The sequence below is a fragment of the Denticeps clupeoides genome, chromosome 10 (assembly GCF_900700375.1).
Source record: "Denticeps clupeoides chromosome 10, fDenClu1.1, whole genome shotgun sequence".
Taxonomy (NCBI): domain Eukaryota; kingdom Metazoa; phylum Chordata; class Actinopteri; order Clupeiformes; family Denticipitidae; genus Denticeps; species Denticeps clupeoides.
The window spans coordinates 17,005,098-17,022,915 of record NC_041716.1 but is presented as its reverse complement, the minus strand read 5'-3'; the positions used below and the strand labels follow the sequence as shown (position 1 = coordinate 17,022,915).

General features: G+C 41.6%; 1 long non-coding RNA gene across 1 annotated transcript; it reads right to left on the bottom strand.

The window, feature by feature from the left end:
- Positions 1 to 7,355: 7,355 nt before the first annotated feature.
- Positions 7,356 to 12,093, bottom strand: LOC114797608 (uncharacterized). Its single transcript, XR_003750957.1, has 3 exons — positions 12,005 to 12,093; positions 11,748 to 11,909; positions 7,356 to 7,539 (listed from the first exon to the last, which is right to left on the bottom strand). It is a non-coding gene; the product is annotated as an uncharacterized LOC114797608 (long non-coding RNA).
- Positions 12,094 to 17,818: the final 5,725 nt, after the last annotated feature.

Below are 17,818 nucleotides of genomic sequence, written 5' to 3'. Positions count from 1 at the left end.
CTTGCCGTATAAATAATTTCATTTTGGACTGAGTCAGGTAGAGGGGGACGGGAGAAGGGGTGTGTGGGGATCTGTTGCTGTTTTGTGTGAGTTCCTACAAGTTATTAAAAGTACTAGAAATGTGAGGGGCAGTGGTGACCCAGCGGAGAGCACAGAATGCTCTCAATAGAACGGCGATAGAAGGACACCAGTAGTTATTTTTCCTCAGAACTGTCAGGAAATAAAGCCTCTGCTGAGAATTCTTCACCAGCCCTGGTCCTCCTCTGATGTGAACACCCAGGAAGTGGAAGTGCGACACCCTCTCCACACCATCCCCACTGATGTAAAGTGGTTTGATGTCAGGTTTCCTTCTTCTGAAATCCAAAACAATCTCCTTGGTCTTTGCTGTTTCCAGGAGCAGGTTGATGTCTGTGCACCATGCTGTCAGCTGCTCCACCTCCCCTGGAGATACTGCATAGATCAACCAGGCCTGAATGTGTGTTATTCCCAACTGCGTCAAGTTGGGCATCCGGCATAAAACCTTTGCCAAATCATCCTCTGTGGCGACCCCTAATTTGAGAAGCATGTATTTAATGAAAGAATGTATTTTATGCATCCACATGGGGCAGTGGTGGCCTAGCGGTTAAGGAAGCGGCCCCGTAATCAGAAGGTTGCCGGTTCGAATCCCGATCCGCCAAGGTACCACTGAGGTGCCACTGAGCAAAGCACCGTCCCCACACACTGCTCCCCGGGCGCCGGTCATGGCTGCCCACTGCTCACTCAGGGTGATGGGTTAAATGCAGAGGACAAATTTCACTGTGTGCACCGTGTGCTGTGCTGCTGTGTATCACATGTGACAATCACTTCACTTTACTTTGTGCTTCCCACTAGAGGTCACCATAGTGCTGTCAATTGAACAACTGTTGTGGTCTGGCTCATTTCAAGTGCAAATCTATTTGCTTTTACAGCCATCTAATTTTTTTTTTTTTTACTGTCAATTTATATCAAATACAGAACTGACTGGAGATCTTCATGTGTCCCAAATGTGCAACTCTGACCTTGTAATAAAGTTGAATTGTTACAACTGAGGTAGAGAAGACGACAATAGTAGAGTACAATAAGTGTACAATTACGAATGAGGATGTTCATTTATTCAGGTGGAGAGTAATACAATGGTGTTGTTTGGCAGTTTAAAAAAGCAGAATATAAGGGTGTGATGAAGCCCATGTCAGGGAACCCAAAGAATTGTATTTTGGTAAAATATATTTTAATGTGGCTCCTTCATGGAACAGAGACAAATGTTAACTTTGTTAACTGAAGCCATGCAGCATTGTAGAGCCTGAAAACTGGTCTGTGTCCATCCTCTGTCTCCCTTCCATCCTGACTGTCTGAAAATCTGTTTTTTTTTTTTTCAATTAATGAAACATTAAAAGAGAATACTCAAAAATATCATGTCTTCTATCTTATTTTAATAGCACCCCTGCCAAGGGGTGCTATTTTGAACTGCTGAATGATGTCCTGTCTTCACTGCATATCATACCGTGTATGACTATGTATGTGACAAATAAAATTTGAATTTGGTCTAACGCGGCTCTTTCAGCATCCATTCATCATGCCGAGGAGCATCAGATGGAACCTGGTTGTCTGGCGCTGTATTGTGCAGTTCCGCCAGCTGCTCTGATGCTTCCCATCTCATGGTCTCCAAGAGATCCTATAATACAGCCAGATCTGCCGTGGATGAATGGGTCATTGCTCTTATTTAGATATCTTTTATTGTTTCACCTACAAATGTTACATTAATTTAACAATGACTTAATTCATTCATTGAAATATAACATGACATAAAACATGAAAAAATTATGCTTGCCAAGGTTTCATTATTACAGATATGCCTAATGCAACTACTTATGCAGTCTTTATGCAATAAAGTAAAAAAATAAAGATCATTAATCATATATAACATATCAAACATCACCTGAAATCTTAGCTGTTATTGACAATTTAAGACTAAGTATGATGTGACAAATTTTCTGGTCCATTTTTACTGAACTTGAGTTACTGAACATTTTTACTGAACGCAGGCAAGCGTTCACTGACAGGAAAACCCGAATGGATGCTCTGTCTTGGACATAGAGGGTTGTGTGTTAAACAGAATGCCTGATGGTAGACCATACCTTATATAGACCTTTTTTTACTGTGCCAATTATGAATAAATGAAATATAAAAATCAGCAGAGAAGATTTAAGAAACTTTTAACTAAAGATAAAATCTTAAAAACTGAAAGAAAAAAAAAAAAAAAAGGGCAGAACGTTCAAAAATATTTTTTTTCATGGCACAATAGAGGTTAAAAATGAACAGTTTCTAATTTATTAACACCGGTAAATAATTATTGTAGTTACATGTGAATATTGAATGTAAAAAGGTACCAAGGTTACAGAGAAAATAAAAATGAGAAGAAGAGAAGAGAGAAGAGAAAGAGAGGGGGAGAGAAAGGCTCAGAAGCCTTCCGGCTTCCGATGGAAAACCTTTGAGCAAGAGAGCCCAGAGTCCCTTTTTCCACATGTGAGCAGACCTTTATACCCCTGGCCTACAGAAAGTTGTCACTGGCCTACAGGAAGTTGTCACTGACCAATCAGAACCTGTTGTTTCTGATGTCACGCCCCCGGTGCCTCCCATTTGGGGAAGACAAAGAGGGTGGGCGGTCCTGACGGCTGATACTTCACACGTTGCCGTCAGACAAAAGGCATGTAAAACAGGGGTGCCGAATCTTCACCCACAACCGTCGACACAGGAATGTCACACCTCCCCCTGTAGACATCTGTTATGCAAGGCAAAAGCAGGCTCCCGTGATGTCCATTCTTACAGATGGCCGGTTGATCCCCTGGGGCACTCGAGTATTCAGGGTCCATGGGGATCACAATTGGGTCATGGTTGTGTATCTGCTTGTTCGTCCGTCCTGGTCAGTCGGGAATTCAAATGTAGCCGATAGTTGTGGTTCTGTGTCCTTTGCGATCTTCAGGCGGGTAGTAGCCTAGTGGGTAAGACACTCGCCTGTGAACCAGAAGACCCGGGTTCAAATCCCACTTACTACCATTATGTCCCTGAGCAAGACACTTAACACTATGTTGCTCCAGGGAGACTGTCCCTGTAAATACTGATTGTAAGTCGCTCTGGATAAGGGCGTCTGATAAATACTGTAAATGTAAATGTTCAGGCGTCTGAGATCACCCTTGCAGGGAAAACCTGCCTCCTTGACATAGATCAAACACAGCAGCATACATAGAATATTCAACTTGATCCAGGGCTTTTCACACTTGGTTGGGTTCTTTGTCTGGAGTGTGATGAATTTAAAAGGTTGTAGGTTTGCATACAGATTGTGCATGTAGAAAAACAGTGTTCATTGTACATTAAAACCAAACCAGAAAAAACAAATGACAACAATGATCAGATACTGTAATGCAAAAAACATGTAAGTATAGTGGGAGGCTTAAAATGATATCAGGGAATTCATAACTTCGCAGATTTGCACTGACTTATCGAGCCTAATCAACAACAGTGGCCGGAAAAATAAATACAAATAAAAAGTCCCGCTTGTTGCCATGTGATTAGAGAATTACACCTTTATCACTAAAAGCTATTATTTGAGATTATGGCATTGTTGAGGTGTTCAGAGAGAAAAACAGTTCCCCATAAATATAAATTCTGATCCTAAACATGTTGATCATACTGAACATGAATTTAAAATGTAAACAATAAATTTTAACAGTGCAATTTCCAATCCCTGATCAATTATTATCAAATTGTTCACCGTGGGACATGGTTTATGATGTTCAATGTAATACCGGTAATCTAAAATGTCACAAATCCTGATTATTTCTGGTTACAGTTTGGTTTGTGGGTTCACCTATTGTGCCAGCCATATCTACATGCCACATTGTAAGTGATACAGTAATTAGTCTATGTTCATTTTATACCTTGTCGGAGTGGATCTGGATTTAGAAATGCCTCGGTTTCTACGGTCCCGGGCTTTTTAGGATATGTAGATCCTTTTTTTTAAATTAAAGCACATAGATTCTATTCCTCCCTATGCAGTAAAATTCAGATAAAAGAGACTTACGGTCACAGATCCACATCCGAGCAAAGGTATCACGTCGGGGTCACCATTTGTAAAAAAGACCATGTGGTGTGGGAGAAGAGAATAGAGTGTGTAGAAAAACTCTTTCTCCCTCCACACCTAGTGGTTAAGGAAGCGGCCCTGTAATCAGAAGGTTGCTGGTTCGAATCCCGATCTGCCAAGGTACCACTGAGGTGCCACTGAGCAAAGCACCGTCCCCACACACTGCTCCCCGGGCGCCTGTCATGGCTGCCCACTGCTCACTCAGGGTGATGGGTTAAATGCAGAGGACAAATTTCACTGTGTGCACTGTGTGCTGTGCTGCTGTGTATCACGTGTGACAATCACTTAACTAAAAAAAGCACTGTATTCAACCACCCTAATTTGATGTTACCTGGCAGAAAGAGGCATGGCACAATAGAGGTTAAAAATTAACAGTTTCTAATTTATTAACACCGGTAAATAATTATTGTAGTTACATGTGAATATTGAATGTAAAAAGGTACCAAGGTTACAGAGAAAATAAAAATGAGAAGAAGAGAAGAGAGAAGAGAAAGAGAGGGGGAGAGAAAGGCTCAGAAGCCGTCCGGCTTCCGATGGAAAAACCTCTGAGCAAGAGAGCCCAGAGTCCCTTTTTCCACATGTGAGCAGACCTTTATACCCCTGGCCTACAGGAAGTTGTCACTGGACTACAGGAAGTTGTCACTGACCAATCAGAACCTGTTGTTTCTGATGTCACGCCTTCGGTGCCTCCCATTTGGGGAAGACAAAGAGGGTGGGCGGTCCTGACGGCTGATACTTCACACGTTGCCGTCAGACAAAAGGCATGTAAAACAGGGGTGCCGAATCTTCACCCACAACCGTCGACACAGGAATGTCACACCTCCCCCTGCAGACATCTGTTATGCAAGGCAAAAGCAGGCTCCCGTGATGTCCATTCTTACAGAAGGAAACTTTTGAATTCAGATTGCAAAGGTCTATTGGATGAGCTGACAAATAATAAAAAAATATTTGTCCAGAGCAGAAATGAGAAATCATAGAAGCACCAGCATGAGGGAGGCCACACCTGAGAGAAAGGTTCAATATGGGGGAGGTGAGCAAATATGAGCAAATAATATTGGCCAAAACACTTCATCCTGCTCAGTTCATCCTTGTCAGCAGCAACATTAATAAATACAAGGGAACAAGTTCCCCCCACGCCATCACACACTACCACCGCACTACCACCACACGACCACTGATGAGGTGGAATGTTTGGGATCATGAGCAGTTTCCAGTCCTTCTCCATACTCTTCTCTTCCCATCACTCCTGTATAAGTTGCTCATTCTTGGTCTCATATGTCCATAGGATGTTCTTCCAGAACGATAACGTTTTTGGCAAACGCTAATCTGCCCTTCCTGTTTGCGAGGCTCAGCAATGGTTTACATCTTGTGATGAACTCTGGTGAAGGCTTCTCTTGATTGTTGAAACATACACCCACATCTTGGAGAGTGTTCACCTGGCCAACTGTTGTGAAGGGGTCATCCATCACAGTTTTTATTTTTCATCCTAATGATTGCTTTCTTCACTGACAGAATTTTGTATCTCATATTGATAGCTGCCAGCAACAGATACCAAATGCAAATGCTGGGTGATAGTAGCCTAGTGGGTATCACAGAGCAAGACACTTAACCCTGAGTGTCCCCAGGGAGGACTGTCCCTGTAACTACTGATTGTAAGTTGCTCTGGATCAGGGCATCTGATAAATGCTGTAAATGCAAATTGCAGGCTTGAAATGAACTTGATGTGCCAGTATTTATGGACCTGACAGTATAAGATGATAATATACCTAAGATACCAGCAATCAGCTTTCTGACAAAATTCATTCAGCATATTATAAAAAAAGATACAGAGTCAGTCTGCCGTACACAGCTTGTGCAGCAGGTGGGAGTAGATGATAGTTTTTCACATGTACTTCTTAATGGATCTTTTCTGTTCATGGGTTTAACTGTAGAACAAAATAACTCATAACCCAGCTAGTGGGGATGCATGCATATTTGTGTTTCTTTTAGTGAAGTGATTGTCACATGTAATACACAGCACAGCATACATTGCACACAGTGAAATTTGTCCTCTGCATTTAACCCATCACCCTGTGTGAGCAGTGGGCAGCCATGACAGGCGCCCGGGGAGCAGTGTGTGGGGACGGTGCTTTGCTCAGTGGCACCTCAGAGGAACTTTGGCAGATCAGGATTCGAACCGGAAACCTTCTGATTACGGGGCCGCTTCCTTAACCGCTAGGCCACCACTGCCCTGTTTCTTGGTACCAGTTACAATCCTGGGTAAATGGGGATGGTTGCATCAGGAAGGGCATCCAATGCTAGTTCCCACTAACGGGAGCTTCCGAATGAAGGTGGAGCAAAAAAAAATTTTTATTGTAGACTCAACTTTTGGTAAGAGTTCACATACTGAAGGAAATAAATGAATAAATGTGTTTTCTCTAGATTATTAAAAAAACAATCATGTTCTCAGGTTGAGAATCGTAGGTTCTCAATAATAGTCTTGAAAATAGAAAAAAATTACTCAGGTTAATCCTTTCATGAACTGTGCATTGACACGCAGTGTTAAACGTGTCACTAATGCTGAGAAGAGGCTGGTAACAGCTTTTCCGGTGACCAGACTGCTGTCCCCGCCGCCCCCTCCATCTCCAGTGGCTGGCTTTTGTGCTGTTCGACTTGATGATTTATGACTGGGAGGGCTCACCGTGGTAACGCCGTGTGGGATGGAGAATGGAGCTGGGTCGCTCACCCCCTCACGTCTCCCCCAGTGAGCTGATTCAGAGACGCCCCTCTGTTTAAGTCCGGTAGGCGCATGGGATGAGGAGACTGTGGGGGTTTTGAGGTACCCTTTTCCTGACGGCTTTCAAAGTTCTACTTTCACATTCAGGGTGTGTATGGAGTTTTATTCATGGCTAGAATTTTGGAATCGAGGGCTTTTGGACCTTATTGACAGCGAGACGTTTAGTAGGAGCCCGATCAACTGGATAACCTGATTAAATTGCAGCCAAGGAAGTGAAAGAGCTTCTGGCAGCTCTGCTTCTTCTATTCAACCTCATTCACTTCACTCCTTTCACCACTCGTCCACTGCTGCTGTCCGCTCTTCGGCCGGTGTGGCCATGTGAGTGAAGGACGTCTCTTCATTCCCTTTCATGGGTCCCATTGAAGCTGTGTGGTTAGTGAGGTGTTTGTGTCTGGAGGCATTATAAACAGATATAATGATCCCAATGGATATAATGGTCCCATTGATCAGAGAAGTCATTGCTTCAGAGTTTGAGCCCCACCCCCATAAAAAACGGGGTCCTTTTTTGTCTGTCACCAAAGAGGATCCCTCTTCTTTTTATGTTCTCCCTACCACAGATGTACTCGACCTAGATTACCACAGAGAGAGCCAAAGGCTCTGATGTCATCTGAAAAAAAGCACACCAGAGGTTACAGAACCTATAAATATTACATTTATTTGTTTGGACTATAAAATATTATTTTTATTTACACAGCAGTCATGAAGCTAAAAAGCTACAACAAATGCTAAATATGTTTTTTTTGTTGTTTGGATTAATCAAAACAGCCAGCAGTTTTGAGTTTTGACCGGAAGTGTAAAAGTAATTGACAGAAAACAATTTACAATATATACACCCAACAAAACAAATAAACCCAATAAAATCAGTGTTTGATCCCATATGCTATATTTGTGAACCACGTTGTGGGCCTTTGCAGTATGACCCTTCACATAGTTACTGTCTGAACTTTATGTGCACTCTCAATGACATCACACACACACACACACACACAAACACACACACACACACGAACACCTGCGGGAAACTCTATAGAGGTCGAAGGTCAACCAAGACTAGCAAGGCCCAGCAAGGCCTTATCGAGGTGCAGAATACCCCTGCACAATGCTTAATTCTCTTTATAACCATTGCCAACTTGAAATATACTTGCTGCACATCTGCAGCCAGGAAAAGAATTATGATGACAGAAGTGCAATTACATTCACTGAACTCACACACTTAAACTCAGGTTTTTCTATAACTTTGTGTATGCCTGACGGTGCACAGATAAATAAGATATTTGTTGGCGACATTTTACATTTACATTTACAGCATTTATCATATATAACACTCTAGCTCTATACATATATGCATGTTGTATTTTGAACACTCATTCGTATGTTGAAGTTATAGAAATGTATTATGAATTGACATTTGTTGTATGCCTAAGCACATGCACACGGGAGACAAGGTCTGTCCTTGAGGCCTCCCTAGGTTGACCTCACACAGATCCTGGGAGTGAGGAATAATGTTAAAAAAAAAGCATCTAACACATTTTAATTAACCATTCATTCCATAGAATGCAAACATAGATAACACAAACACACATTATTGAGACAGATTTGCCACAGTCATTTGGGTTTTCTTACTGTTTTGATGACATGTGACCAAAGATAAGAAAAATGTATAAGAATGAAAGCCCCAACGGATTCGTAGACTGGCTGGCCGTTGATTTGTTGTGTGCTGCAATAAACAACTGTTTACAACAATTTGTTACTTAAATTTATTGAGCAAAACTTCAGTAAATGCTCCACCACACCCAAACCAGATCTGAAAGCCAAGGCCAAAGCCAGCTCTCACTCTGAAAATGATGTCTGTTCCAGAGCTTTGGCGCTGCCACTGAAAAAGCATTGGTTCAATGACCTCAATTCTCCAGTAGGTATAATTAAAAGATCTTCAAGATCTTCATATACACACACACACACACACACACACACACACACACACACACACACACACACACACACACACACACACACATATATATATATATATATATATATATATATATTTCACAGATTCTGCATTTGCTGTGAGTCAAGCAGTCGGCAACTTAATTGGTCGCCTAAGTGCCGTCTGCCCTAAATAAAAATTCTTGGCGCTCTTCCGGAATTGCAACAATTTCCTTTTGAAATCCGCCGTTTTGTTTCATTTCAGCCCCTCTTCCCAGTTCTTCTGAGCGCAGCAGAGCTTGTCAGTCATTGTTTCTTTCTGCACTGTTTTCTGCACAGCAGTCGGATGTGTGATTGATACGGATGTGTCACGAGACTAACGTGGCGTCTATCCAGACAGAGCAAACACGGGGCCCTCAGTCTCCCACCAAATCCTACTGCGACGCTGTGGACCCCCAACTACAGCCGCCCGTAGAAGAAGGGAGGGTGGGAGAGGCGGTCTGGGTGTCACGGGGTGTTATTGTGTGTGTAGTAGGTAAAGAACCCAGCAGTGGTGGTCTAGTGGTTAAGAAAGTGGGCCCGTAATCAGAAGGTTGTCAGTTCGAATCCCGATACACTGAGTAAAGCACCGTCCCCACACACTGCTCCCCGGGTGCCTGACGTGGCTGCTCACTCAGGGTGATGGGTTAAATGCAGAGGACAAATTTCACTGTGTGCACCATGTGCTGTGCTACTGTGTATCATAAGTGACAATCACTTCACTTTATTATTATCTTATGATCAGCGCATCTTTCAGCCTCAACTCACAATGGCTGTAGTCAGGCCGAGGATGAAAAATCGTCTTTTGAGCGCTGTGCTTATTCTAATGAACATGAATGAGTTGTCCAGTTAAATGGCAACGTCTTTGCCATTGTAGGTTTCAGTTTATTTTTTGGGGAGGGGGTGGATGAAGAGTTTTTTTTTTTTGCATGGTGGGACAAAACCTTTCCTTTTGGATTTGTTTTGGTTAGAACCGTAGTTTTACCCACCATGTAATTGTAGCCATTTGTTCCGCTTGTTGTTAGATTGTAAACACACATAAATCCCGTCTAAATGTTGGTCCGGTGGGAGCGAGTGTTGAGGGTCAGATATGACTCAACTCGTGTGCTTCTAGGATGTCTAGCCATCTGCTGGGTGATGATGTGTTTAGCAGGACCCTCGACACTCAACCCAGTCTCCAGCACTGCCTTGCCGCGGTTGACTTGTGAGCAGTTGCAGGATATCTGGCTGAGGGGCGGTGGGCGTCGGCCCTGGTGGCTCCAGGACTGCAGGGTTTCACATGGCCTCCTCACACGGCCCAAACGTGAGGCAGGCACGTGCTCGGCCCATTGACTTACCCTGGATCTTCTAAAAGCCCAGCACTCCTGTTGTATTCTCCCACAGAGTTCAAAAATGAAATATGAGAGTTTGAAGAACGGAAATTTCAAGAGACTTTCCATTGCAAATGTGCTGCTTTAAAGTAAACTCTTCCAAAAGATCTGTGGATAATGGAACAGTAGATCATGAAGCCTAATAAGATGGCTGCAGGTTCAAATCCCAAACTGCCAAGGTGCCACCGAGGTGCCACTGAGCAAGACACAGTCGTGGGGACTCACTAAGGGTGACTGGTTAAATGCAGAGGACACAGTGAGATGTGTGCTGTGCTGCAGTGTATTTTTCTTATTGCTTATCATCACAATGTTTTCTGTGACTTTCCTATTGTGAGTGTAACTATGTCTTATTGAAATACAGTCCTTTACTGATTTTGTAAGTTTGCCCACAAACAAAGAAATGATCAGTCTACAAGTTCAATGACTTCAGCCAAATCTGCAACGAGACGTGGGCCCACCCATCCTCCCTTTGTTGCAGTGAAGTTGTCCTGTCCTCTTGGCAGAAAAACACCCTTAAAGCATAATGTTTCCACCTTTCCACCAGTGTGGACGGTGTTCTTTCAGTCATAGGCAGCATTCCAAAACTAACACAAGCACTCGCTGAAAGTACAACGCAGCATGCTGCCCCCTTTATACGGCACTTTACTAAATATCACTTTAAAATTACTCATCTGACTGGCACGAAAAAGGCCTTTAGATATTCACAGTGCACATAGGAATTACTTTACATTCGTCACACGTGTATCAATTTGATCTCCATGAGCTATGGAGCAGCTGGGGGCAATGATCACGTAACACCCTAACCCTGACCTTGTCTTCTGATGGATGCTCCAGCGGTGTAGTGCTTCTCGCAGAACTACACAACTCATACTTCCAGTCCAAAAAGGTTTCAACTACTCATCTGGCTTTTTTTCCAGACTGTTTTTATATTATAATACTGAAAACTGTAAGGTCATATAGTAAATAAAACATTTCAAATGAAAGCATTTTTTCCTCCAAATTGTAGGGTCTTCAAAACCAGTGAAGTTTTGCAGTCAAGACAGCATTTTACACACTTAACTTTTCTCAACCACCTTAAATGAATCTTCCAGTCTTTATGTTAATGACCATAATGCTTATCATGATAGTAGCATGCAGGGCAAAAAATTATTTATGAAACATTTTGTTTTGTTTTGTTAATAAAATCTTCATTCACAATTCAATTCATACAAATGGAAATAATCATATGAATTCACTATATAAATTTATTTAATCTGAGTCTACACTTGTTTTCTCACAAAACTGGTTGCAAACAAACTGGCACAGGCAAAGCTGATTGTTCTGATTGTTAATGGCCAAAAATAAATACGCTAATTTTCAATTAATATTATATGAAAGGCATTTTTGCCAATTAAAATTATAATTACAGTAGAGAGATATGCAAGCATGGAGATTTTTTTTAATAAATAGAGGGATCAGTAGCAGTGTGCACTCTACTTACAGTCCAGGAACCCTCAGGTGTGAAGGAAACAGGAAAAAAGGTCCTCCACGCTTCATTCAGTTTCCCGTTTCTTTACCCACAGGGAGATCAGCGTCTTGAGGTACGATGTTTTCATTCAGCCTCTTAACAGCTCCTTTTGAAGCTCCCACTTCACTCTAATCTCTGTCATCAGTAACACAGCGAGAAAGATTTATTTCGACCCCCTTCTCTCTCTGCCTCTCACCATGTCCTCATATCTTGCCTGTATCATGACATACCTTGCTGTGAGACGTGACCTCGAGAAGCTTTCAAGGGAAAAATGTGTGTTTGACGCCGGCTTCATGGCGTTACCACGGCCTCTCAAGAGTGCACTCCAACTGTCGGAAAAACAGGAAGGTTTTAAAAAGGTTGGGCTTCGCTCCCAGTGTACATGGGTTCCCTTCAGAGCAGGAGTGCATGCACGTGTGTGTGTGTCCCCAAAGAGACATGACCATTGCCCATGTTATATCGGGGATGTATAAATCTCCAAATGAGGGTGACAATACAGCAGATTTAACAGATTTTAATGAGTCTGTGCTGCAGATAGAGCAAAAAACAAAATTTGTTCAGTACAAAGGAGAGTTGTCCGAACTTTCCACATTATTCAAATGGGTATTTTGCGTTTAAGTAGTATAACTATTTTAATTACTATTTAAAAGTAATGTAACTAATTACATTTGATTACTGTTGTAAGTTATGAGTTCAAAATTGTGTATCCTGCCAGTGTTCACCTTACAGCAATATTAAACCTTGTCTATGCCAACTTCAATACATTATTATATGAATAAATTCTAATGATAATTAAATATAATTACCGCCACCACAAGGTCAAAGTTCAGGTCTCATTTTACAGTAAGATCATACAGTTCTAAAACACTGCTGAATTAAATATTTAACTTTCAAGAGCACTGGATATTGTCAGGAACCTTATGGTTAGTTGGGGTCCTCCGCCCATCTCACCTCCATTCTGGTAAACCAGCATCCGTTCACTGTCAAAATACCTGGCTGACCAGTAGCACCAGGGCAGACATCTTCCTTGTAGAATAAAATCCCTATAATGAACATATAAAATCACAACTACAATCATCCTTTCCTCTATCTTTGTTTCAGAGCCCACTTCAATGCTTTGTTTCTATTGGTCGTGCGACAATGAATCACAGTGTACAAAGTTCAACATCACTTCCACTTCTAATACATTTCTATAATTACAGTTTTGTATACAATATTAAAATTTAACTAAAATTGGAGTTATGAATATTTCAATAAGTAACTAATGTAATTACACTTTCCTACAGTACAGATAACAATTAAATTATTTTTGTAACTAAATGAACCAACACTGTTACATGTAACTCGCTACTCCTCAACACTGCATTAAGTGGAAGTAGCCAGTGGATATAACTCACTCATGTATGAACCAGAAGAGCCTAAAGTCACAGGTTCAAACCTCACTTACTACCCTTGTGTCCCTGAGCAAGACACTTAACCCCACAGTGTCTCCAGGATGACTGTCCCTGGTACTACTGATTTTAAGTCTGGATGAATGCCATAATTTTGTTCAGAATCCGAACATCTTGTCACCTCATCTTCAAAAGGGACAAAAACTATGGCACATTACTATTATGTCATGTTCAGTTATGATGACTAACCTTTACAGTGAACTGTGCATAGTTTGTATGTATATATATGTAATGAGTATAAAATACTTTTAAATGAGTTGGCAGGAGATGGCTGTAGCCTGGTCAAGAGTTCCAGGATAATATTTAAGACTAGCAAACAAGATTTTTGGTTTTGTTAAATCTTTTTTTTTTGTGTTTTAATATGATACCTTTATAGATTTCTTGTATGATTGTGACCTTCCCATAATATATTGCTTTAATTTGTTTGAGAGTCATTTATTACTCAAATACAGAGTATTTGTTCTGCAATTAAAGTAAAAGTGAAAGTAAAGTGATTGTAATTGTGAAACACTGCAGCACAGCACAGCACACGGTGCACACAACAAAATGTGTCCTCTGCTTCACCCTTAGTGACCACCACTGCCCCTAGAATTAGGCAAGTGACTGGGATTTGATTTATATAATGGAACAATTATTACAATAATTTAAGAATTTTTCCCAGATGGTATTTCTCACAATTACTGACATTGCAAACCCACATTAACAGAATTGTTGCATTGTGGGATAATGGGATCAGCAATAGATAAACACTCATTGGACTTTTATTCTGTTTATGCACATGATGCCCTTGAGACCTGGTGCCCCTGCTTTGACTTGTTATGTCTGGTTCTTCACTGATGACGAGAGTTTTGCAAATGCAGATGAGGACCAATTCAGTAAAGGTCTACTGAAGGGGTCTTTCATGGGGGGTGGAGGTGGAGGATCCTGTTTCAAACTCAAGCTCCCTCATCCCCCACTCCCCTCTTCCATTTGGTATCAGATCATTTCATGCCGTTGCAATCAACATTCTTGTTCTTGCATAGCACGTCGAGACGCTGAGGGAGGAGCTTACTGGCTTATCAGCAGCATGGTCAGGTACGTGTGGAGGGGGACTTACTGCCTCACCTCCTGTTGTCTTTGGCAGCCACTGGAAAACTCTGGCAGACCCTGACAGGGGGGCCACAGATCATAGGAGAAATATTTTTACACTTCCAGTCTCTGAATCCCGTTCTAAAAAAAAAGGGGGTGAAGAAAAACAATAGGAGGAGTCAGAGAGAATTCCTTGTGCACCCGTCTGCTCAGACACAGGCCCCGGCGACACTCTGTTCTTCTCAGTGAGTGTTTTTTTTCTTTTTTGCCTCAGTGCCGGTGCGCAGCCACATGAAACTGGATCTTCTGCCAGAGCTGGACCCATGGGAGGTTCTCATGGAACGGCGATGGATCCAGAGGAAGGGCAGATGAGGAACTCTGACCCTGGACATGACCTTCAGCTGCAGATCTCAGGCAGAAGATAGAAATCGCTAGTGTTTGCTTTTCTCTTGCTTTGATACATGACTTCATAATCTGCTAAAGTCATCGCTCTCTTTCTGTCACGCTCATTACCAAAGTTTGTTTACTTATGGCAAGATTCTGTCACTGGGACCATGTCCATGATGAGGTGTGGGTTAAAGCGCTCTTACACAAAATGGAAGGTGAATACGACAGTAGTTAAGACAAACATTTCTTTCACACCCTTGGCTTGTTAGTGTTAAATAAAATGTCCTAAAATTTAAAGTAATTGTGAAACACTGCAGCACAGCGTACGGTGACACGACGAAATGTGTCCTCTGCTTTTAACCATTCCCCTTGGTGAGCAGTGGGCAGCCATGACTGGGGACACACACTGCTCCCCACAGCTGCTCAGCTGCACCTCAGTGGCACCTTTGGCAGATAGATTTACTCCTTGGGGAGTGTTTGCTAATGCCACAATTACAGGTATTGTGCAAAATTTTTAGGCAGGTGTTAAAAAATGCTGTTATCTAAAAATGCTTTCAAAAATGGTTAATAGTTAAGAGTGATTTAGTTACTTAATAAATTGCAGTAAATGAATAGCACAGTAAATCAAATCAATATTTGCACCATTCTTTTTGGTATCCTTGCACACATCACAAGCACAGCTATTGTGTGGATGTAGTCCTCCTCAAATCCTGTGGGCTTTAGGCCTACCATCGCTTATAGCACTCCTTGTTTCTTACTCTGAATATAGTTCTTAATTACACTAGCTGTATGTTTAAGGCTTTTGTCCTGCAGCAGAATAAATCTGGGGACTGTCATATGCCTACCTGGTGGTGGTGCATGGTTCAGTTTTTGCCTGTATTTCTCAGCATTGAGGATGAAATTAATTCTCACCAAATCTCCATTTGCAAATATTTGCCTTAAACTCTTTACTGTTAACTGGATCCAATTGGTTTTCGCCAGTTCTGAGCTCATGGCACTGCTGGACTTCTTACAATTAATACAGCTCTCTCTCTCTCTCTCCCTCTCTCTGTCTCTCACACACACCCACACACTCTTCTAGATAATTGTACCCCCCAACTGTCAATACATCATAGATGTACAGTAGAGTAATCAGTGTTGCAGGATGATTGTTTCAGAATTGCCAAAGCAACAAAAACACTGCCAAATATATTTGAAATGTCTTCAGATATGTAACACTCAGGGTGGGCTTTAGTCTGGGCTCAAGGTGGGCTCTCAAGACCTATGGAAAAGAAAGAGATGTTTTGTGAGCTAACTTAATAGCTGCAGTAACCAGCATGTCCAATTCCCATTTGCATAGTTATGGCAATTCTAGAAGAGAAATGAGCCGCAACCTTCTCCTGAGCTGAAGCCGTGGTGAGAAATTCCCCTGTTGCTGTTCTAAGGAAGTCAGACCTTCAAAAGGGAAATACTGCATGTGATTTCTAATGTCAGCAGTATCCAATACAGCTATTTGCAATGTTACGACATTTCTAGAAGAGAAATGAACTGTTGCTTTCTCCAGCGGTGAAGCCATGGAATCAAATTCCATCATTCCTTTGCATCCAGTAAGGAGGAATTATCCACCCATCAATCACTTTTTTCTTTGGTTTGTCTCTGAATACTGTAAGAATGGACATCGCGGGAGCCTGTTTTTGTCTTGCATAACAGATGTCTGCAGGGGGAAGTGTGACATTCCTGTGTCGATGGTTGTGGGTGAAGATTCGACACCCCGGTTTTTACATGCTTTTTGTCCGACATCAACGTGTGAAGTATCAGCCGTCAGGACCGCCCACCCTCTTTGTCTTCCCCAAATGGGAGGCACCGGGGGGGGCATAACATCAGAAACAACAGGTTCTGATTGGTCAGTGACAACTTCCTGTAGGCCAGTGACAACTTCCTGTAGGCCAGGGGTATAAAAGTCTGCACACATGTGGAAAGAGGGACTCTGGGCTCTCTTGCTCAGAGGTTTTTCCATCGGAAACCGGAAGGTTTCTGAGTCTTTCTCTCCCCCTCTTTTTCTCTTCTCCCTCTTTACTCTTTCTTCTCATTTTTACTTTCTCTGTAACCTTGGTACCTTTTTACAATCAATATTCACATGTAACCACAATAATTATTTACCGGTGTTAATAAATTAGAAACTGTTCATTTTTAACCTCTATTGTGCCATGCCCCTTTCTGCCAGGTAACATCAAATTGGAGTGGTTGAATACAGTGCTTTGTGTGGAGGGAGAAAGAGTTTTTTCTGCACACTCTATTCTCTTCTCCCACACCACATGGTCTTCATTGGTTTTACAATACAGTATCCAGAAAAGCAAATTGTCAGAATTTTTTTTTCAATAGAAATATATTTAGAATGAATATCATACACTCTGAAACAATCACTTGCTGAACCTCCTATTTAATATATATAGTGATTGATATAGATATAAATAAACAAATGAATTAATAAGACTACCTGAATGAACTTCAAAAAACTATTGAAAAATACCTTTTTTATTGCTGACCACCTACCACTACAAAGGACCCCATGATGTTTTAACATGATAAATTAATTTACTTTTTAAAGACATTTATTATGTTTAATGAACATTTCTATTTACTTGGTATTATGTATATTGACCAAAGTCCATTTCCATACATTCACTGTCCTTTGACCTGGCACATTTTATACCTCTCAGAGATCCTGCTGAGGGCATCATCACACAGGCATACCAACCCAGGGGCACATAATACTAAAATCCCAGAGGTCTGACCACCACAAAACATACTTTATGTGACAAACACAATTACACAGACCTTTTGAAGAGGGATTCACCTTGGACATGTTTAGTTCCTAAAATTGCAATATTTTGTATAGAAACATTAAGTACTTGCCGGCATATTTGCTTTCTTGCCTTAAACATTGTCCAGGATCCACTGCAATCTCTAAAATATGAACAGTGCAGAAGATACAATTTTTCATCAGTGTTTATTTTTATTTGTAGTATTTTGGCTCAACTGCCTCTTTAAGCACTGAAACAAATCAAAGAAACGCATATCCACAGTCTTTATACGTCCTGTCTACTGTTTGATGAAACCGGATTGTCATGATCCGGTCCGGCAGGGGTTACTCCGGGT